The sequence below is a fragment of the Amia ocellicauda genome, chromosome 1, assembly GCF_036373705.1.
Source record: "Amia ocellicauda isolate fAmiCal2 chromosome 1, fAmiCal2.hap1, whole genome shotgun sequence".
Lineage (NCBI taxonomy): Eukaryota > Metazoa > Chordata > Actinopteri > Amiiformes > Amiidae > Amia > Amia ocellicauda.
This window is the reverse complement of record NC_089850.1, coordinates 22,931,023-22,953,743: the sequence shown is the minus strand read 5'-3', so window position 1 is coordinate 22,953,743 and position 22,721 is coordinate 22,931,023. Positions and strand designations below refer to the sequence as shown.

Here is a 22,721-nt window from a genome sequence, read left to right as displayed (position 1 = left end):
CCAAAAGACCTCTCAAAATTATTTAATTTAAATTACAACCCACTGACCTCAAGAATTAAAGAGGATATTGCAAGGTGGAATTTACTCCCATTGTCTTTGAGTTCTAGAGTGGAGGCTGTTAAAATGAATGTATTGCCAAGACTGCTATATCTATTTCAAACGTTGCCTATAGAGGTGCCATTGGGGCAGTTTAATGAGTGGGATAGACTCATCTCAAGATGTATTTGGAATGGCAAAAAGCCAAGAATTAGATTTAAAACACTTCAGCTTTCTAAATAAAGGGGTAGATTGGCCCTTCCCTGTCTCCAGACCTATTACTGTGCTGCCCAACTGAGGCCTCTAGTGTGTTGGTGTAACTCGGGTTATGTGGCAAGATGGAAAGATATAGAGATCACAATAATACACGGAATTCCAATACAAATAAATACCTAAATAAATCTGAAGTCCCATGGGTCATTCTACCCTTTAAATTATGGTTTAAACTCTTAAAAATATACCACCTAGAGTCAGATGCAGCATTATTAAAGTGGATTATTGATTCAGATTTCCTCCCTGCTCAACATGACCATAGATTTAAATTATGGGCTGTAGGGGGACTTACTGCCATATGCACATTGATACAGCAGGGTCAAATGGAGAGTTTTGAAGAGCTAATGTGCAAGTTTAATCTAAAAAAACAGGATATTTTTAGATATCTTCAAGTGCAAGGTTACTTAAGTAAACGTATAAAAACAAGGAGAACTAGATTAGAGAACAATGACATTCTTGATATATTCATTGCTGCCTATCAACAGAATAATCAGACAAAAATTGTATCAAAATTATATAACAGCATCCAGACCATGAAACAAGAAACAACAACATACACTCACCTAAAGGATTATTAGGAACACCTGTTCAATTTCTCATTAATGCAATTATCTAACCAACCAATCACATGACAGTTGCTTCAATGCATTTAGGGGTGTGGTCCTGGTCTAGACAATCTCCTGAACTCCAAACTGAATGTCTGAATGGGAAAGAAAGGTGATTTAAGCAATTTTGAGCGTGGCATGGTTGTTGGTGCCAGACGGGCCGGTCTGAGTATTTCACAATCTGCTCAGTTACTGGGATTTTCATGCACAACCATTTCTAGGGTTTACAAAGAATGGTGTGAAAAGGGAAAAACATCCAGTATGCGGCAGTCCTGTGGGCGAAAATGCCTTGTTGATGCTAGAGGTCAGAGGAGAATGGGCCGACTGATTCAAGCTGATAGAAGAGCAACTTTGACTGAAATAACCACTCGTTACAACCGAGGTATGCAGCAAAGCATTTGTGAAGCCACAACACGTACAACCTTGAGGCGGATGGGCTACAACAGCAGAAGACCCCACCGGGTACCACTCATCTCCACTACAAATAGGAAAAAGAGGCTACAATTTGCACAAGCTCACCAAAATTGGACAGTTGAAGACTGGAAAAATGTTGCCTGGTCTGATGAGTCTCGATTTCTGTTGAGACATTCAGATGGTAGAGTCAGAATTTGGCGTAAACAGAATGAGAACATGGATCCATCATGCCTTGTTACCACTGTGCAGGCTGGTGGTGGTGGTGTAATGGTGTGGGGGATGTTTTCTTGGCACACTTTAGGCCCCTTAGTGCCAATTGGGCATCGTTTAAATGCCACGGCCTACCTGAGCATTGTTTCTGACCATGTCCATCCCTTTATGACCACCATGTACCCATCCTCTGATGGCTACTTCCAGCAGGATAATGCACCATGTCACAAAGGTCGAATCATTTCAAATTGGTTTCTTCAACATGACAATGAGTTCACTGTAGTAAACTGGCCCCCACAGTCACCAGATCTCAACCCAATAGAGCATCTTTGGGATGTGTTGGAACGGGAGCTTCGTGCCCTGGATGTGCATCCCACAAATCTCCATCAACTGCAAGATGCTGTCCTATCAATATGGGCCAACATTTCTAAAGAATGCTTTCAGCACCTTGTTGAATCAATGCCACGTAGAATTAAGGCAGTTCTGAAGGCGAAAGGGGGTCAAACACAGTATTAGTATGGTGTTCCTAATAATCCTTTAGGTGAGTGTATATTAAAAACAAATGGGAAATGGAAAACAAAATTATAATATCAGACGAAGAATGGGAAGGAATATGTGAATTTCAACGGAGATCCACTAATTCACAAATTTGGAAGGAATTTGTCTGGAAGAATATAACACGCTTCTTTATTAGTCCTAAACAAAAAGCGCACACATTTTTTGGTCTTGCCCAAAGTTGCAGTGCTTTTGGCAGTCCCTGAATACAACTTATAACCGTTTAATACCATCTGTTGTACCTTTTGAGTTTCTTTCAATGTATTTGGGAGGCTTCCCATGTGAAATAATTGAGAATGAAACACGATACATACTAGGTATTTTCTTGGTAGCTAGCAAAAAAGCTATCACAAGAAAATGGCTCTCACAGGACCCTCCAACGTATGAGCAGTGGATTGACATTGTAAATGAAATCTATTTGATGGAAAAATTAACCTTCTGTCTCAGACTACAATTAGACACATTTAAAAGGTATTGGGATAACTGAATTTGCTTAAAAAATACACCCCCTCCCCCCCCTTTCTTTCCCCACCCAATCTCTTCTTTACATAGTATGTAATAATCTTCTCTCTCTAATGCTGGCACAATGTACATAATTTTTTTCACGGTTGTTATTATAAAACAAAAAAAGTAAGCGAGAGCAATATGCAACAAACGATATGAAATGATTGTATATGTTGAACTCATTCTTGCAATAAATAAAAAGTACAGGGAGGTAGTTATAGTAGGAGATTCAATTCTTAGAGGTGCAGATCACACAGTGTATTCTAGTGATGAGACCCGCATGGTATCTTGCCTGCCTGGTGCTCAGGTTGCAGATCTCCCTAAACTATTAGATGGGCTGCTGGCGAAAACCAGGGTGGGAATCCACTGGTCATGGTCCACATTGGAACCAATCACAAAGGAAAAGGTAGGACAGAGGTTCTGCAAGACAAATTTAAAGAGTTGGGAATAAAACTAAAGAGCAGAACCTCCATGTTAGTTTTCTCTTAAATACTTCTGGTACCAAGTGCATGGCCAGGGAGACAGGCTAAGATCAGAAAGTTTAACACGTGGTTGAAATCTTGGTGTAGGGAAGAGGGTTTTCGGTTTATGGAGCATTGGTCGTTCTTCTGGGATAGATTGGACCTGTACATTCCAGATGGTCTACATCTAAACACAAGGGGGGCTAATGCATTGGGAGAACGTATGTGAAGTGAAATTGAGAATCTTTTAAACTAGGAACCAGGGGGGCAGGGAGCTCTGACAATGGGATATGTTCCTCTAAGGAAAGAAAACCAAGGGAAACTGCTAGTAGGAACATCCTGAAGTGTCTGTACCGCAATGCCAGGAGTATAAGGAACAAGATGTTAGACCTAGAAGTCACAGTCCTGGCATGTGACTATGATGTTGTAGGAGGGACAGAAACATGGCTTTCAGAAAATGATGGGGATGAATACAAGTTGAAAGGATACACACAGTTTTGGAAGTACAGGCAAAATCGAAGAGGTGGTGGGGTAGCAAATGTCAAAATGCCTCAATGTCAAAAATGACATAATCAGGACTGCATGTAGCAAGGATGTGGCTGTTATAATAGGGGATTTCAATTTATCAAACATAGACTGGGAAAGCCCAGTCGAGACTACAGAAGCAGAAATAGACATGGTTACGATGGTAAATGACTGCTTTCTAACTCAATTTGTCAGGGAACCGCAAGCATTGACTTGATCTTTTCAAATGACCAAGATATAGTCAGTGGGTATCTAGGTAGAGACACAGAATGGCAAACTGTGATCACAATATAGTTAGCTTTGAGAAAAGCTTTCTTTAAAAAAAACAAGGACCAAGTCTAAAACAATGGTCTACAATTTTAGGAAAGCAAACCTTGAAGGTATGAGGCAGAACTTGTATGTTGTATAGCGCATACAAAAGGGATAGAGATTAAACATAATACAAATAATTTGTTGAGCTGCAAAGAGGTCTTAAGAAAGGGATCAGGAAAGCAAAGAGGGAAATAGAAAGAAACATAGCTCTTGGGGCTAAAGCTAATACAAATATCTTTTTTCAATACTACAACAGCAAGAGGTCAATAAAGGAGGAAGTGAAACAGATAAAGGGCAAAAATGGAGGTATCTTGGAAAACGAACAAGATGTGGCAAATATTCGAAATGAGTATTTCACAGAGGTTTTTACAAAAGAAAAAACAGATGACAATCAGTCCAGTCAAACCCTAAGAGAGATCAGGATAAATGAGGAGGAGGTACTAAAGGGACTAGCAGAATTAAAAACCAACAAATCACCTGGGCCAGATGGGATATTTCCAAAAGTACTTAAAGAAATGAAGGATCACAGTGATCACAGTCTCACCTGCATCACTTGTAAAATGTTGGAAACAATTATTAGACAGAAAATAGAGGAGCATCTTAATGAAAACCATATTCTTGGAGATAGTCAACATGGGTTTAGACAAGGCAGATCATGTCTTATGTATTAGAATACTACTAATGTATTCAAATTTTTTGAACATGCAACTGCAGCTGTAGATCATGAATCATTTTCATGAACCAATAACATCAACAAAACAGTATTCTGGATACATATAAGACTGAATAGTAAGTGAAATATACAAAAAAATAATACAGATGTTTTATTTTCATGTACACCAATTAATTGTTTCTTATATATGATTTTTATGTCAGCATTTATTAAAAGATCTTTAATTGCTTGATTATCATCTCTGCCCTTAACATTTCATTTACAAAACTGGTTTAATAGATGCCCTAAATGTTTTAAATATGTATGTGTATGTATGTATATGAATACCACATTTATATGGAATATTTAGAGAAATGCAAAGCTACTTAATAATAACAGAATGTCTGGATTACAAGTCTTATTCTTAATTCTATGTTGTTTTTGCGGGAACTTATTCTGAACAAGGGGTGCTGAAAATAAAGGGAGGGGTGCGACTTAACAGAATTGGGCCTGGCAGGAATGACTATGCGGAGTGATTGTACTCTGTCCGTGGTGCTCATTGCCAACCTTGATACGAAATACGAATATTCAAAAGGTATATGGACCAGACTCGAAAGACAAGAACATAACACATAGCCAAAGCCCAAACTCCTGCTCACTAGCACAGCTAGGAGCGGGCAACAGCAAGCTCTATTGTGCTGTAACATACAAAACGGGGCATGAAGAGCCAAGCTCCTGTGTCCTCACTTAACACAGGAGCTGCAAGTACAGCAAGCTCTACTGTGTCAACAAGACTAAATAAAGAAGCGGGGCAACAGGAGATCAGCTCATCCACCCTCGCTTACCACAGGAGCTGCCCCCTCTGGCCCGACCAGCACAGCAAGGAGTGGGCAACAGCAAGCTCTACTGTGTTGTAGCCAAGAAGTATACACAAAGCAGGGCAAGTGGACACCAGCTCCATGCCCTCTGCTTAATACATGGCTCAGTGAATTGTATACAATGGGGTAGTAGAGTGATACACATGCACTCCCGTGACAACATATGCCTCATTTCCACTGGCTTAAGTGTCCGTGCCATATATATATATATATATATAAACACATTGAGGGAAAAAAGTATTTGATCCCCTGCTGATTTTGTATGTTTGCCCACTGACAAAGAAATGATCAGTCTATAATTTTAATGGTAGGTGTATTTTAATAGTGAGAGACAGAATAACAACAAATAAATCCAGAAAAAGCATTTCAAAAAAGTTATAAATTGATTTGCATGTTAATGAGTGAAATAAGTATTTGACCCCTTCGACTTTGTTGGCACAAGATGTCACAGAGGTCAGATGTTTCTTGTAGTTGGCCACCAGGTTTGCACACATCTCAGGAGGGATTTTGTCCCACTCCTCTTTGCAGATCCTCTCCATGTCATTAAGGTTTCAAGGCTGACGTTTGGCAACTCGAACCTTCAGCTCCCTCCACAGATTTTCTATGGGATTAAGGTCTGGAGACTGGCTAGGCCACTCCAGGACCTTAATGTGCTTCTTCTTGAGCCACTCCTTTGTTGCCTTGGCTGTGTGTTTTGGGTCATTGTCATGCTGGAATACCCATCCACGACCCATTTTCAATGCCCTGGCTGAGGGAAGGAGGTTCTCACCAAATATTTGACGGTACATGGCCCGTCCATCGTCCCTTTGATGCGGTGCAGTTGTCCTGTCCCCTTAGCAGAAAACCACCCCCAAAGCATAATGTTTCCACCTCCATGTTTGACGGTGGGGATGGTGTTCTTGGACCTTGCGGGCGCTGCAGGATTTCAGTCCTTCACGGCGTAGTGTGTTACCAATTGTTTTCTTGGTGACTATGGTCCCAGCTGCCTTGAGATCATTAACAAGATCCTCCCGTGTAGTTCTGGGCTGATTCCTCACCGTTCTCATGATCATTGAAACTCCACGAGGTGAGATCTTGCATGGAGCCCCAGACCGAGGGAGACTGACAGTTATTTTGTGTTTCTTCCATTTGCGAATAATCGCACCAACTGTTGTCACCTTCTCACCAAGCTGCTTGGCGATGGTCTTGTAGCCCATTCCAGCCTTGTGTAGGTCTATAATCTTGTCCCTGACATCCTTGGACAGCTCTTTGGTCTTGGCCATGGTGGAGAGTTTGGAATCTGATTGATTGATTGCTTCTGTGGACAGGTGTCTTTTATACAGGTAACGAGCTGAGATTAGGAGCACTCCCTGAGATCCTGCTCTTAATCTCAGCTCGTTACCTGTATAAAAGACACCTGGGAGCCAAAAATCTTGATGATTGATAGGGGATCAAATACTTATTTGTATTGAAGGGTTCGCGAAATGCGTCTGCCACGAAGACTGGTTTACAACCCGCGTTATTTAAATATGGAGTCCGGGGTGGAAATCAGGCCATTTGGTTATACATACAGTTTCGATCGGATCCAGATAAGACAAGCACTTGTGAAGATGCCTGGCCAAACCTTCACAAACTTTGATGGTAAGTACATTTAAAGTAATCAAGAAATATAATTGCAAAGTGTTTAGGTACTCGCACACTCGTTCGGAAATGCTATATACTGTGTTACATATTTAAATATTAAAGAAAAATAATATTTGAAATGTTTTCTTATTTATCTTTTGCTTTGATAATTTAAACGTTTAAATTCTGCTTATAGGATTCGATGAATTTCAAACGTCTCGAGAGCCTTTTACACTAGGTATTATTTATTTATATCCTATATTTCATATTTTATACAATTATTTTAGGAACCCTGCGATGTTTCTAACAAGCCCCGTGTATCTGCAGGGTTACAGAGCGCCCCGGCCAATGTGCTCGACTTTTACCCGAACGAATCTGTTAATACAGGTAAGACTCATTTAATAATTAATGTACCGAACATGTTAATTACACGTGTTATGAACGGGTGTATATTTATTTATTCATTTATTTTCATAATCATATTTACTTTCAGAATTGTTCCCGACATTAGATGACGAACGACCCAGCACTTCAAACGCTGAGCCGTGTAGGTTATACTTTTCATCTCATACATGTAAAATCTCGCCAAGATGTGTAGTGTTAAATTACTGGTCTATACGGAGGCTGTTTATTTTTTGTTTTCTATTTTTAATAATGTTTTTTCCAGAACAACCTGTGTCAAGTATTTACGGAAATGAATGCGTTCTGAGGGCGAGTGAGACCTTTCTTTCATTACTCGGAGAGATGGGGGCGTGGTTATATTGTACACCAGTGTGCATGACTGTATATGTGTTTGTTTAGCGCATTTCAGAGCGTACCGAGTTAAGCACCGGTGCTGGGAGACATCTGCGCACGCAGGTCGGCCCCGAGGCATGCTGGGATCTGTAGTGGTTTAAGGGTCTGTAGTAAGGGAATGCTGGGAGATGTAGTAGCCTCCGTTTGAAAGAGAAAGAAAGCTGCAGCACCCAGACTAACCTGTCGTATTAAAATGTAGTTATTCCATGTTTTGATATAAGACACCGAAAGTGCTGACGAACTTGAATCAGCTTGAATATAGCTAGTTGATTAAATGTATCCGCTCGCATGCATTTCAGGTTCATCCGATTCTATTTCAGACAGTTACTGCGTCTGATTACAGCAAGGCAGCCCCACCAGTTGTTAACAACAACAGCGACCCACACAGGAGCGCCTGCACCGCGGATCTGCCTCCGAGAAGAGAAGCAAAAACAACAGCGGCACACACAAGGGGAGTGTACTGCTAATATGTCTTTTTCTAACGCCATTTACTGTTTGTCGTGCAGCATGTTTACCATGATTAGATCCGCCGACCATAATGATAATTTTACTTGCACAAAATACGTAGTTAATAAGGAGCTGACAGAACGAGTACGCGTGTTGGAGGAGCACGTAGATACTTTTAGAAAAATAAAAGAGGCCGAAAATTGGCTAGACTAGTTTGTAGAAACCCGGATTCGTCCTCTGTAGCTAACGATAGGCCACACCGGCGGCTGCGCAGTCACAGCAGGATCGCTGGGTCTCGGTAAATCGAGGCTCTAGAAGCGCGATATGAAGAGCTAGAGCTCCGGCGCGCCGGTCTCCCATTCGGACCGTGAACAGATTCGAACCCCTCGGCGGCGCGTCTGCTGAGAAGGGGCTCATTATTGGAGACTCCATAGTTAGAAATATTAAGATTGTGTCACCAGCAGTAGAAGTAAAATGCTTCCCGGGAGCCAGAGTCTCTGACATCGAAGCTAAATTGGACGAATTGCCAGGCGGTGAAGTTTCTACTCTGGTTATTCACGCTGCACTAACGATATTAGACATAGACAATCAGAGATCTTAAAAATAAATTTTACATCGCTATGCTAAACAGCGAAAAAACGATGTCAGAATATAATTCTTTGGCTGCAACCAGCATTACACAGAGGGGATGAGGCTGTCCTCTCTAAATAGCTGGTTGACAAGCTGGTGTGCATCAAATAATTTCGTTCTTGTGAACAATTGGAATTGTTTTTGGGAAAGACCTGGCTTATACAGAAGAGATGGGCTCCATCCCAGTTGGAGAGGAGCCCAAATGTTATCTGATAATATAGCTAGTTGTTTAAAATCGTGACTCCTCAGAGCACCGGTCAAGCTGCAGGCTCGCAGTCCTACACTGCAGTCTGCCTGTAACTCCCAGCATAGCCTGACCCCGATCCTAGATCCCTGCCTGGGGGCATCCAATAAAGTACATAGTCCTGAGATTAAATCTTATACAAACAAAATCAATAGTTATCCTATTAAAACAGTAATTTGTCATAGGCTTGGATGTATTCCTTCCTCTCAGGGCCCTCGTTTCAACAATCTAATAAAAATTAAAACTACAAGACAGAAATTACCTGCTCACATTACTTCTCCCATGTATAAGCTTGCTGTCTTAAACATCCGCTCACTACCTAGCAAAGCAGCTTTAATAAATGACACCATAACTGACACACACATAGATGTGCTCACCTTGACTGAGACCTGGTTAAGACCAGACGACACTATTCCATTAGTAGAAGCCTCCCCTAATGACTACTCTTACTGCCAGAAGGCCCATACAACAGGCCGCGGGGGGGCGCTGTCTACTAAGCCATTAGACAGCTTCACATCTTCTGAAATTCACCAGGTAGAATTTAGGCTTAATCCACCTCTTCAGCTTATAGCTATTTATAGGCCACCAGGCCCCTATTCCTTTTTTATGACCGAATTTAGCAATCTCTTATCTGACTTAGCCAAACATTATGATAAACTCATTATTTTGGGGGACTTTAACATACATATTGACATTAAAGATGACCCCCCCACTGTTAGTTTCTTGTCCCTATTGGAGTCTAGGCTTCACTCAGCATGTGTCTGGACCCACACATCGTCACAATCACACTACATCTAGTTATTACCCGTGGGGTACAGATTCACAACCTAATTCACCCCAAAACCAGATTTCCGACCACTGCCTTATTACATTTGAGCTGCCTGGAGTAGAATTATACTGTAAGAGAATCTGGAATGCTTGGTTTTTCAGTCAATCTAAATAAATAGTTGAACTGAAAACTCATTGGTCAATTGGTTTCTCTTTTAAGATTCTTTTTAGAGGGAAGATGTGGTCAAGTCACAGATTTGCAATAATCATTTATTTTGACAAAAATAGGAAACTAATATCATTAAATTATATTACTGAAAATAAGTAATATTAAGCTTCTGATGGATTACAGTAAGAAACAGATAATACCCATTTTCTTCTTTCTCCTCACAGTACAGCTTATAGGCCAGTCTGGTCAGGCAGGAAGCGGTGTGTCTCTCTCTGTCTCTCCTCTCCAGCTTTGTCTTGTGTCTCGTTGCAGGATGAAGAAGTTAAGAGAACTCAAATTCTCTTTGTTTTCCCTTTTATAAAGTTTCCTTCCAACCAATAGCATTTTGCCACCACCATGACTTGGGTGCCTTATGCTAAAGTAATTTAGAAGTGGGGGTCATTTTGAATTTGGCTAGGAGCCAATCAGAGGACAGGTCCCTTTTTGGTCTCTGGTCATAAAGATAGGGTTACCAGGGCTACCAGGGAACTTAGATAAAAGGGAGGAGGTCTGTTTCCTCTACCAAACCAGATGGTATAGAATTTCCCATAGAAAAATATATTCTAACAAATAATATCTTACAATACACACAGGAGAGGAATATAGAAACTCGCTGCCTAAGTCCCACTGCTATTCATAAATTCACTACCCTGTTGCCAAATGCTAGCTTTATCAAAACAGGATCTGCATATATATACTATTAAATAATTTCAACAATACACTAAGCACTGCTTTAGATACAGTAGCCCCATTAAGGACACGACAAATTAAACCAACAAAACACTCACCATGGTTTGACGAGCACACTTGCTCACTTAAAACAGATAGAACAGGAAACATACACGGATACTATAGCCGACGCATGCAGTCCTTCACAGCCCCTGCCTACCATGGACTCGTTTAACGTAGTAAATCACCAGGAATTGGTCTCCTTAATTACTAAAATGAAAACTACAACCTGCGCACTAGACCCTATACCCACTAAACTGCAAAAACAATCTCTGCCATTAATTATTCACAGAATACACAATATTATGAATGTCTCTTTATCCTCAGGATCTGTTCCCGATTCATTTAAAATAGCTGTAATTAAACCACTTCTTAAGAAACCCAGTGCCGACCCTAACCAACTTAAACACTATCGACCTATCTCAAACCTTCCCTTCCTTTCTAAGGTTCTAGAGAAAGTAGTTGCAAACCAACTGCAAGCTTTTTTAACCAATAATCATCTTTATGAAGAACTTCAATCAGGCTTCCGTTCCGGCCATAGTGCAGAAACGGCCCTGTTAAAAGTATTGAATGATGTGTTTCAGTCCTCCGATGTAGGGCACGCCAGTGCTATTATTTTATTATACTTAAGTGCGGCTTTTGACACAATCGACCACAAAATCTTGTTACACCGCTTAGAAAACCGTATTGGCCTATCTCTCAGTGTGCTTTCGTGGTTTAAATCATATCTGTCAAACAGACTCCCAATATGTACAGATTAACGAGAACCACTCAAATTTAACTGAGGTTAAGTACAGAATCCCACAGGGCTCAGTCCTCGGACCTATACATTTTTCATGCTCCCTTTAGGTGATATCATTCGATGACATAATATTAACTTTCACAGTTACGCAGATGACGCACAATTATATCTGTCAGTAAATCCTAACAACACCATAGACCTAGAAAAACGAATGTGCTGTCTGTCTGAGATTAAAAAAATGTCTTATGCTTAATTCTGACAAAACAGAAGTCATAATTTTAGGAGACAAAAATCGAACTGTTCTTCATGCACTAACAACACTGAGTAATGTTAACTTTAATTTCTCCCCTAAGGAGATGGCACGAAACCTGGGTGTCATCTGTGATCATAATCTATCTTTTCAATCACGCATTCAGAATGTGTCGATCTTCCTTCCTACAGCTTAGAAACATTGCTAGACTAAGACAATTCCTCTCGTTACTGGACACTGAGAAATTGATAGACGCATTTGTTACATCTAGATTGGATTACTGCAATGCCATTCTGTCAGGCAGCACAAAAAGAGCTATTTCTGCACTTCAGTTAGTCCAAAATGCTGCTGCAAGAATCCTAACTAAAACAAAAAAACATGAATACATCACTCCAGTATTGGCTGCCCGTGCACTACAGGATAGACTTTAAAGTTCTCTTATTAACATTTAAAGCACTAAAGGGACTGGGCGGTTACTTAGTGCTCCCTAAAATACACAAGAAAACTGCAGGTGGTAGAGCATTCAGTTATAGGGCCCCGAAGCTGTGGAACGATCTTCCAGCCAATGTAAGAGATGCCCCCTCTGTCTTAGCCTTTAAATCACGTCTGAAGACTCATCTGTTTAGTCTCCGTTTTTCTAGCCCATAGTGCCGCCAGTGTGCCATGGACATGCAATTGCACAACTGTCTTTGGAAATGTCCTGCACTGCATGACCAGTATCTGAGCACGACTGCCCTCTTTTGTCTTCCAGCAACAGACTCTTCTGAGGGTCCAACGAGGCACCTCGTCCTCCACCATGGAAGTCTGATGAGGCACAACCCATCCCAGAAGCACCTCATCACGGAGGTTCTTCTTCCGCTAAAAATCTAGGAGTCACCCTCGATCCTGCGCTCTCCTACACCCAGCACATCACCACGCTAGCACGCATCTGCAGATTCTTCCTGAGCAACATACGCCGGATCCGTCCCTTCCTCACCGACTTCTTGACTCAGCTGCTCGTCCAGTCACTGGTCCTCTCCCGCCTGGACTACTGCAACTCCCTCCTAGCCGCCCGCTCCAGCTCATCCAGGACTCTGCGGCTCGTCTGATATGCTCTCTGCCCTGCTTTGCACACGCTACTCAATTGCTCTGCTCCCTCCACTGGCTCCCGATACCGGCACGCATTCAGTTCAAGACTTTGACACCTACTGCTGTCTTGACCACACTGCACCAAGCTACCTTCAGACACTCGTCTCTACATACATTCCCTCCAGACCACTGCGCTCCTCCAGTGCCAGACGACTAACTCTACCTCCTCTTCACTCTCCTTCCTCCAGAGCCCGCTCCTTCTCATCCCTGGCCCCTAAATGGTGGAACGACCTGCCCACCGAAGTCAAAACGGCAGAGTCCTTGACCTAATTCTGGCGCTTACTCAAGACGCATCTTTGTCGACAGTACTTGTAATTAGTCCTTTTATCCCTGCTAGATAGCACTTCACAGTTTTATTATGCTTCTTGCGTTCTTGATTGTTTTCCTCCTTGCTCCCTTTCCCGTAGCCCTTGACTGTGACCCTACATCTTGACAGCACTTAGCTTTCACCGTCCAGGATGTAGGACCTCACTTACTGTACTTGTGTAAATTGTAAATTGGAATTTGTAAAATGTATTATTTTGAATTGCTATGTTTTAGTTAAATTGAATTTGTAATGATTGATGCCTTGTACTTAACTGTATTTTTAATAAAATAATAATTAACATTACACCTCCACACCAGCAGGGTGAGGTACCCTTGGACCCTCACCATGATGGATGTCATCCTAACAAAATGGCTACCATCTTACCAGATGACCTGTGACCTTACAAATGGCTGACATCCAAAATGGCCAATATCATCTAAGATGGCCGACTGCCTAAGGCGGGATTTCCGGTCTATGGGACAGAGGGAGGGTGGGACTTCCGGCTGACAAAAAAGGTAAGTGATGCCGCCATCTAGACTACTAGCACCAATTCTTCCTAGGGAGCCACTTATCCTGCTCCCCAGAGACCACTCGGAGGTGATTTTAGTAACTTCTTTACGAATGTGATCTGTAAGTTCATGAATCTGTTCAGAAAACTTTGAGGCAGATGCATTAACAGTATTGCAAATACTCATATCTATTCTATAATGTTTCCATATGGTACAGTTATCTTCTGCAGTCAAGGGAACCGGGATCATGGGAATGCCTCCCTCAGTGTTATGGAGGCGCCCTTTTTCCAGGTTGCTATGGCACAGGTGATGGTCCCACAGGCAATGGGGAAGAGGATCCAGGTGAAGGTGGAGCATCCCTCTGGTCTCCACCAGGGTTATGCTGATCGCTTCGATTGGCAAGTTTGCAGTGGGAGGAGTGGACATTTGAGCCTTGTTTGTTTGCATAATTTAGGCAGCTTATTCTTTAATATCCCATTTTGTTTCTCCACTGCTTCAGCTGACTGAGAGTGTTGGGGCAGAGAAAATGTTGCTTAACTTGCAGGGCTTTACATAGCTCCTGTACTAGGCAACTCTGGACTCAACCAGAAGGTTGCTGCAGCAGCTGCGCAGAGTGGTGGGGGGGCTTGCTGCTCTCTCAACTGTCTTACAGGGGTCTGGCTTTCATCATCAACAACCTGGCAGTATCAACAGCCTGGAGCCGCCAGCGGGGCTGCTGTCCATCCTGCAGAGGGAGCTGTTGGGCTTTTTCTGGACTGGACTGCACTGGCTACGACAGGGCGTATTATGCCTGCCCCGTGATGATGAGGGGCAAGGGCTGGTGGACGTGGAGAGCAGGATGGCTGCTTTCCGCCTGCAGTTCCTGCAGAAGTTGCTCTACGGGCCGAGCCTCCTGTCCTGGAGGCCGCTGGCGTGTGCCCTGCTCCGTCAGGTGGGGACGCTGCAGGTGGACAGGGCAATGTTCCTGATGGATATTAGCGGGCTGGCAGCAGGCAACCTTCCAGGATTCTACCACAGTGTGCTGAGGGCCTGGCAGCTGCTCGCAGCCTGACCCGTGTACAGCTCCCTCACCCTGCACTGGCTGCTCCAGATGGCCATCATCCGAAATCCCACTCTGGACATTGAGCTGACCTGTTCTCCGGGGGCGACTGCCCTGCTGCTCAGAGCCGGAGTTTTCTCCATTTCTCTATTTCTCTATTTCTCCTTGTCTTCCGAAGGGATTGAAAAAGGGGATTTTGGGAAGTACAGGGGGGGAGCACAGGAGGAGAAGGTGAGCAGAATCTTGTGCTGTTTAAATGTTTTATTAAGGCCAGGATTTTAATTGACTATAAGTTTTATACACTTTTAGTAGATTGTGGTGCATAGATGACGCACTATGCACCCTCAGGGAGGGGGAACTTTATGTTTCCACTCTAAGTTATGTTTATGTTGTCTAATGGTATAATTGTTTTTTTACTGATTGTTCTAGGTTTCCTTGGTTTTTGTTGCAATAAAGTGCTTTGTAAAACTCTCAAATTAAAATTAAAATTGCTTTATTTGCATGACAGTTATACATTTGAATTGCCAAAGCATTATCAGAAAATAAGATTAATAATAATAAAAACAAAAATATATAGATGTAACCAACAATGTAACAATATTTATACTACAGGAAATACATATATTTATAAATCACTACCCACCCTCCACCCTCATACAACACAAATGCAAACAGAACAGGTTCCCTTCTTTTGAGAAATATATTCAAGGTATATTTATCAATAGGTATTCTTACAATTTAGACACATTTCACTACATTATTGTAGTTAATGAATTTATTTAATCTTTGGAAAATAAGCCCTTTCATTGATCTCAATAATGATGTCCAGGTACGTCAGGAAATCTTTTTTTTTTTTTTTTTTAAATGTGTCCAGTCAATTATTTCCCCAATGAAAAGCCTGCATGGGCACGAAGACTGTCCGCCTGCGCGGCTCATATATGTCATTATTGTGTCAGCTTCCTCCTATTGAAGTCCAATCTACACCGGTACAGGTTCAGAAGAACTGTTCCCGAAGCCAGAATGAACTGATCAATAGTTAATTTCTTACCTAGTCAATGTATTTAGGGATCTTATTCCTGGGGATTTCAAAAGCTCTTCATTGTGGAACTCATAGCTACCAAATGAACAAATCTTTAATTTCCTGGAGTATCTGGAAATCTGTTTATCAATATCTAAGAAACATTCACCCAAGGATTTGCGGTTTTGTTGAATTCCGATTTCTAAATTCTGCTCTAGTTCAATTTCTAACGTGACTTTAACGTCTGTATTCGTAAGACCTATTTAAATAGCTTTATGTATTATTATTTTGAATTGCATTCTGTGTACAGTTAAATGCTTACTTTCTTATAGGTCTATTATTACAACATAGTTCATTAGTGTTTATAGCTATCATTCTGTAACTATTTGTTACTTATAACTCTTTTATTCTGGACTATACAGTACAGTAAATTAAATTACAATCAAAATACAGACATTTACCTTGCGCAAACTCTAAACTTACAAACATACAATGAGACACCTATTAATTTATATCCAAAGTAAATTGGATGGTTTTGGTTGGCATGTTATATTGACCTGCAGTGTCTCAAACTACCCTTATTTATTACTTATCTAGTCATTTTCCTTCAGTATCTTGAGGACTTTCACTAATACTGAAAACTTTATGTATTTATGTATTTGTCTTTGGGGCATTCAGCTTAGGATAGATTGAATTATGCCTTTTGTCTTTTCTTTCTTTTTCTCTAACAAATGTTTTAAGATAGCTAGCTTTGGTTTCTCATTTCTTAATGTACATTCATCATTCCACATCATAAACACTTTCTAATTTACTTCTCCTGGTTTTGTATTCCTATTTTGCAAAACCGTTTTTAGGTGCTCAAGTCTATCTGAATCAAAAGTCCCATCTTCTGGAAACCTTAACTTTCTGTCACCTATTGTCCACTCAAACGGAGAAGTGAAGAGAAAAGGCAAGGGAAACAATGGCCTCTAGCGGTGATAGAGGGTATAGGTTTGGAAACCATGACAGCTTCACTCCATAGTTATCATACATATACCTTACATTTGTACCTTTAAGTGGCAGGTCGCCCGTCTTACTAGAGCTGTTCCCACACAGTAGCACATTTTCCCATTTTCTATGTATCGTTTTGTACACAACAACCAAGGCGTGCAAGCCCGCAAAATAACAATTAAACGACAGGGGAGAAAACAAAACAAACAAAAAATAAACCAAAACACAAATAATAATAAATCCTATATAGGAATTATAAAAAACATGTTTTTCAATATGTTTGCATTTATAGAACATGTATATAACTTAATGACTTTTCTCCATTTACCATACTATTTATGGTTCTATAAACACGTGCTTTTATATTATCACCGGCGAATCAGATGTCAAACAATATTTAGCACTTATTAATACACTCCCTTTTTTTTATTTTATTTATTTTTTTCTTTTTCTAATAGTAGGTCAAACCTATGCTGCAGTTTACAAACACACTTTTGTTTGTGGGAACCCCAAATAGGAAAAACACAGTCCTAAGTTTTTTTACATTTAAAGGAGATATAATAAAACTTAAAAAAAAAAAAAATACCCTTATCATAGTATTTTTCATTTTAAGGAGATATAAAAAAACTTAAAAAAAATACCTTATATCTTTACAAGCAAGAAAACTCAGTGAAGCTTGGAAAAATAAAGCAGGAAAACAATTCCTAAGTATTTGATATACGGCAAGCAACAATGTTTATTTAAAATATAGATCACGTTACCTGATCGTCAGAGGGCCAGGCAAGCAGACAAGTGAAAGCAAAGCACCGCAGTAGGGAATTTAAAAGGCTCCCTTACCTTATTTTTTTGCCGGCGCAGCTTTGCTGGTCACTGGTCTGACCCACTCCGGTCCTCTCCATCAGGGTTAGTGGCCCATCCTTGTCGGCAAGTAATGTTGAAGAACAATCGGTCTTCAATCAGGTTGGAACTTTATTACACATGACGTGGAGAACAGCAGTGAATCAAGAAGAATGCAAAGTTGTTCTGCCTTCATTTTAACAGTCAGCTTTTTATACACACAGAAGACAAAGATCTGGTTCTCATTAGAAAGTCATTACTATGTTATCTTAAAGGCTAACTAAGCAGAACATATATCATTATAGAACAGAGTTCATAGGTCAACACATGGTTTTAGGGAACAGGCACTTAAGTCATACCATTTTACATTGTCTCCAAGGTTCTCACCGTAAATAACAAACAGAAATCAAACTACCTTCTGGCCTGACCTTCTAGCTTGACCTTATCTTTCTTAAGCATATAATTAAGTAAAACAGGTGTGAGATAGGAATTTCTAACTTTCCTTCCACACCCTTGACAGCCTTGGATGACTTCCCCTGGGAGGATCTCTGGACCTGGAGGGAACCACCAGCCCTTGAAGAACCTACAACCCAGAAGGGAACTCTACAGGAGAGAAGACACTCTCTTCATGCCCCCAAGAGGACCTGAAGAAAGAGAGCCTAACTTTTTTCTTTAAATAAAACAAGGCAAATTATGCTTACTTTTCACTGTACACCATCTTGTCCCTCTTTCACTGCCAGGCCACCCACCTGGCTCACAGCCTCTAAGAATCTAGTCTCCTATAATAACTACCTCTCTGTTCTTGGGGGAAGGGGAGTGGGCACCATAGTGCTCTTGTGCTCAATTGCCCTCCCATTACCCACTGAGCTGTCACTGTCCAACTCAGTGTCCAGCAGTTGGAACCTGTTGGGCATTTCAAGCTCTTAGGTCATCTCTTCTAAGATGTGTGCTCACCCTTTTCTGTGGTTACGGCCTACTGTAACCCAGAAGTTCTCTACACTTGCCTGCTCTAAGGGCTCAACCTTCCTAGGTTTTTGTGTGCACTCTATCTCTTTAAAGGGCTGATTGACCAATTCTTCCAGATCGGCGGCCAAGCTAAGTCTCAAGATCACAGACTTTGATCTCTAGGACCTCAACATGCCAACAACATTCTCAGGTTAAATACTCCAGGATGAGTTCATACAGGAAGGCAATCATTCTGCAAACCTGACACTGTAGTGGCCACATGCTTCTATATTTAGTTCTAAGTTTTTTTGGGGGTTTTTTTGGTCTCTAGTTCTGTCCCCTAGTCAACTGCTTGACTTTTAGTTATTGAGAAACAGCGTAAGAGCTTTAAGTACTGTTTGTCTAGCCACCAATTCACACCTACCTGGCTCCACACGGCACAAGATACTTAACAGAATTCCCACTATTCCTTGATTAAATTACCTTTCCTTCAATCAATTTACTTTCACCAACTCAGCAGCTGTACTGAATTTGCTTACATTAAGGCAAACTACAGACAAGCTTAACTTCATTTAAGGCAAATTTAAAACAAAATGAGGAATGCTTAGACTGGCAGAAACTACGAACACAACAAGATAACTGCCTCTCACCTGTCCTGTGTCAGGTCTTTGGGAACTTGCAAATACTTCTGTGTTTACTTCCGGTTCCGGGCTCTCCACATCTGCGATAGCTATTGTAGCTATTGAAATTGTTTACTAACACTGTTAGGATTGAGACATTATTAATCTTTCACATCACCCGTATAGTGAGTCATCATGAGTTCCAGAAAATTAAATTATCTACGATGTGTGGGCAATATTACGGCTGAACATGGCTGTGTCCCATTGTGTGAGGCTTCCTCTAAGTTCAACTCCATGTTGAGCTTTCATACTTTCCCTAACGTGGAAGATACTAGCAAAAAGTGGATACATTATATTCGTCGTGAGGCGTTAAACATAACTCCTCTTACTATGATCTGCAGTTGCCACTTTCAAAAGGTAGATTTGATCGATCCTTCAACTCCCACCAGACGTTGCCTAAACAGTCCTGAATTAATTAATTGGTCAGCTTATTTTACAACCACAATAATAAGATACCAATTCTGTACAACATGAAAAACAACACACATTTTTTTTCAACACCCACAGTGTCGTTACTGATGAAGGTGACCTAAAACTAGAATGCACAATGCAGCAAAATGATAAAGGTTGGAACCTGATCGAAACATCTCTGTATCAAAGCTGCCATTGGCCCCTGTGTCGATCACTCAAACAGGTCCCTTTCTAATGTGGGGGAAAAATATATTCTAATCTTTCTTTGTATTTTGTGTGCCATGACTCGTGTTCACGTTAGTAACTTTAATGGTCTGTTCATAAAACTCACTTTCTTGCCAGCAGCCTGGATATTCTTGACAACATATGCCATCCCCTGCGCTTTTATAAGCTGCACATCGTCCAGGACGCCACTGCCTCCATCCAGGGTACCCTTCACCATCTGCACTCTTTTCAGCCTTTCCATTTTGCTCCCCCAGACAAACTGAAATATAATTCTGGTCACTAGTTTTGTGACGACCTTGTCTGGGGGGAAAATCATACCAATGTAGAGAAGTATCGGGAAGAGGATGGCCTTTACGACCAGAACCTTACCAGCCATCGTCAAGGTCCTTGTGCTCCAGCCGTGGATCTTCCTTTGAACCTTGGATAAGGCTTCCTCCCAGCTCCGGGTGCCCGCCTTGGTCCCGTCGATTGTGATCCCCAGAACCTTGATGGACGGCTTCACAGGGAACACGGTCGGCGGGCCCCAGCCAACAGGCCATGCCTTAGAGAGGTAGACCTCGCTCTTGGCCTTATTGACAGCGGCCCCCGTCGCCCTGCAGAAGCCATCCAGCAGTTCCTCAACCCTGGCCACGGACGGCGCGTCTATATAAGCCAGGCATTTCAGTTGCTCTCTGCCGTAACCCGGGAGATGGAAACCTGTCACCCAGACGTCCCGGCAGATCGCCTGCATGAACGGCTCCAAACAGAGGACGTACAGCAGGCCTGACAGGGGACAACCTTGTCGAACCCCTGACCTGACCGGAAATGGTTCGGTCAGGTGGCGGTTCACGAGGACCCTGCTGCTTAGGCCACTGTAAATTATCTTAAACCACCTCCTCAAGCCAAAAGCAAGACCCATCCTCTCCATAAACAGCTGCAGGTATTCATGGCCCACTCTATCGAAGGCTTTCTCCCTGGCTGATTAGGACCAGGGGAAGCCTTCTATCGTTCGAGTAGGCCACGACATCCCTGAGCAGCATGGCGTTGTCGGCCGCCGATCTCCCCCAGGCAGCACAGATCTGGTCGGGACCCACGACTTGAGGGAGTGGCCGCTGCAGCCGGAGTGTCAGTGCTTTGGCCATTATCTTGTAGTCGGTGCACAGGAGGCTGACCGGCCGCCAGTTCCTCACATCTCTCGGATCTCCCTTCTTATGAAGGAGAGAGAGAATACTCTTCCTCATATTTTCACTGCTATAGTTATTAGAAATGAACAATCAGGGGGGTGGCACAGTGGTGTGGTGGTTAGCACTGCTGCCTCATAGATCCAGGGTCCTGGGTTTGAGGCATGGCTTGGGGGGGGCCTGTGTGTGGAGTCTGCATGTTCTCCTTTCAGCACATGGGTTTTTTTCCAGGTATTCTGGTTTCCTCCCAATGTCCAACAACTTTCAGGTTAGGTTGACTGCCATGTGTGTTGCCCAGCAATGGAGTGGCATCCCATCCTGGGTGTATTCCTGCCTTGCACCCTATGCCTGCTGGGATTGGCTCCAGCTTCCTTGTGACCCTCACCAGGATAAGCTGTTCTGAAGATGGAACCCAGAAGTGGTATAAGATTTGTTCTATCTTGAAAATTTTGGGGAACAGTGTCATGCTAACTCTTTTGAGTTCTGTGTTGCACTGTTCCTCATTAATAAATTAATACATTCTGAATAATAAGTAAATAAATTTGCTGACTCCAAAACTTTCTTCCATCACACTAGTTCCTTAATCAGACAAGTGATGTGCACACTTTTGCCAGGAGAATTGAACTCCCACACACGACCTTGCAACCCTTGGGCAGTGCTTCCTTTTTCATGTAACTGGGGTTGCATTCGCAACCTATTGTTATATTTCAAGTTGGAAGCAATGCTCAAGGGGGAGGGGTTACTTTATAACAAAACCATCGCAAAGTAGGAGGCAGTGAGCTGATAAGGGAGTGTGCCCCGAGGTGTACCTGCTAGGGGGGCCTCGTCAACACAACTCTAAACAGGAGCCACAGGGCCCCCTTGGGGCCACACCTGGGCTACCCAGGAGTGAGGACCGCAGCCACACTCTTACTGGGAACTGTCTACAACCAGCATGTACAAAGAGGGGCTACAGAGGTTAACACTTACACCCTCAGCTTACCCCTCAGCTTACACAGTAGCAAAAGCTGATTGCTCTACTAGTGCAGCTAGGCGTGAGGCAAGCCAAGCAACTCTTGTGCCCTCCACGCTACATTGTGGCAGTGGACCACTGCTCCTGCAGGATCAGGTCCACAGACCCACTGTATGACTCACAAATATACAGAGCGGGCTAGATAGAGCAATGGATTAGCCACAGCTGAACACATGTTGTAACAAATTAACCACGTAGACAGTGATACACAAGAGCCTGCTTGAATGCCCTCCGCTAGGGACAGCATCAGTGGTCCACTGCTCTACTAGCTCACAGCTAGAGCGGGGTCACAGACCTGGTGTCCAAAAACTATCCACACAGCAAGGTAGCGAGAATCAGCTTCAGTGCCATGCATTGGGGACAGCGGCAACAGCCCTCTGTTCCACTAACCCAGCTAGGACATGTCCAAAGACCAGCCTTCTGCACAAAGTATATACACAGCATGGTACAGGCCACATGCATGCACACCCGTGACACAATGCAATAACATGCAACATACCTGGAATGGATTCAACAGGGCAGTCACCAAATTCAGGAGCAGCTCACATGGGTGCTTGACTGGAAGGCATAGTGTGGTCAGAAGGGATATGATTCTGTTTAGTTCCATCTAAGGTAGACAC

At 42.3% G+C, this 22,721-nt stretch overlaps 1 long non-coding RNA gene across 1 annotated transcript; it reads left to right on the top strand.

Annotated features, from left to right (window-relative positions):
* The first annotated feature begins 10,272 nt into the window (after nt 1–10,272).
* LOC136746630 (uncharacterized) lies at nt 10,273–15,282 on the top strand. The gene is made up of 3 exons (XR_010816412.1): nt 10,273–13,279; nt 13,593–13,790; nt 14,002–15,282. It is a non-coding gene; the product is annotated as an uncharacterized LOC136746630 (long non-coding RNA).
* The last annotated feature ends 7,439 nt before the right edge of the window (nt 15,283–22,721 follow it).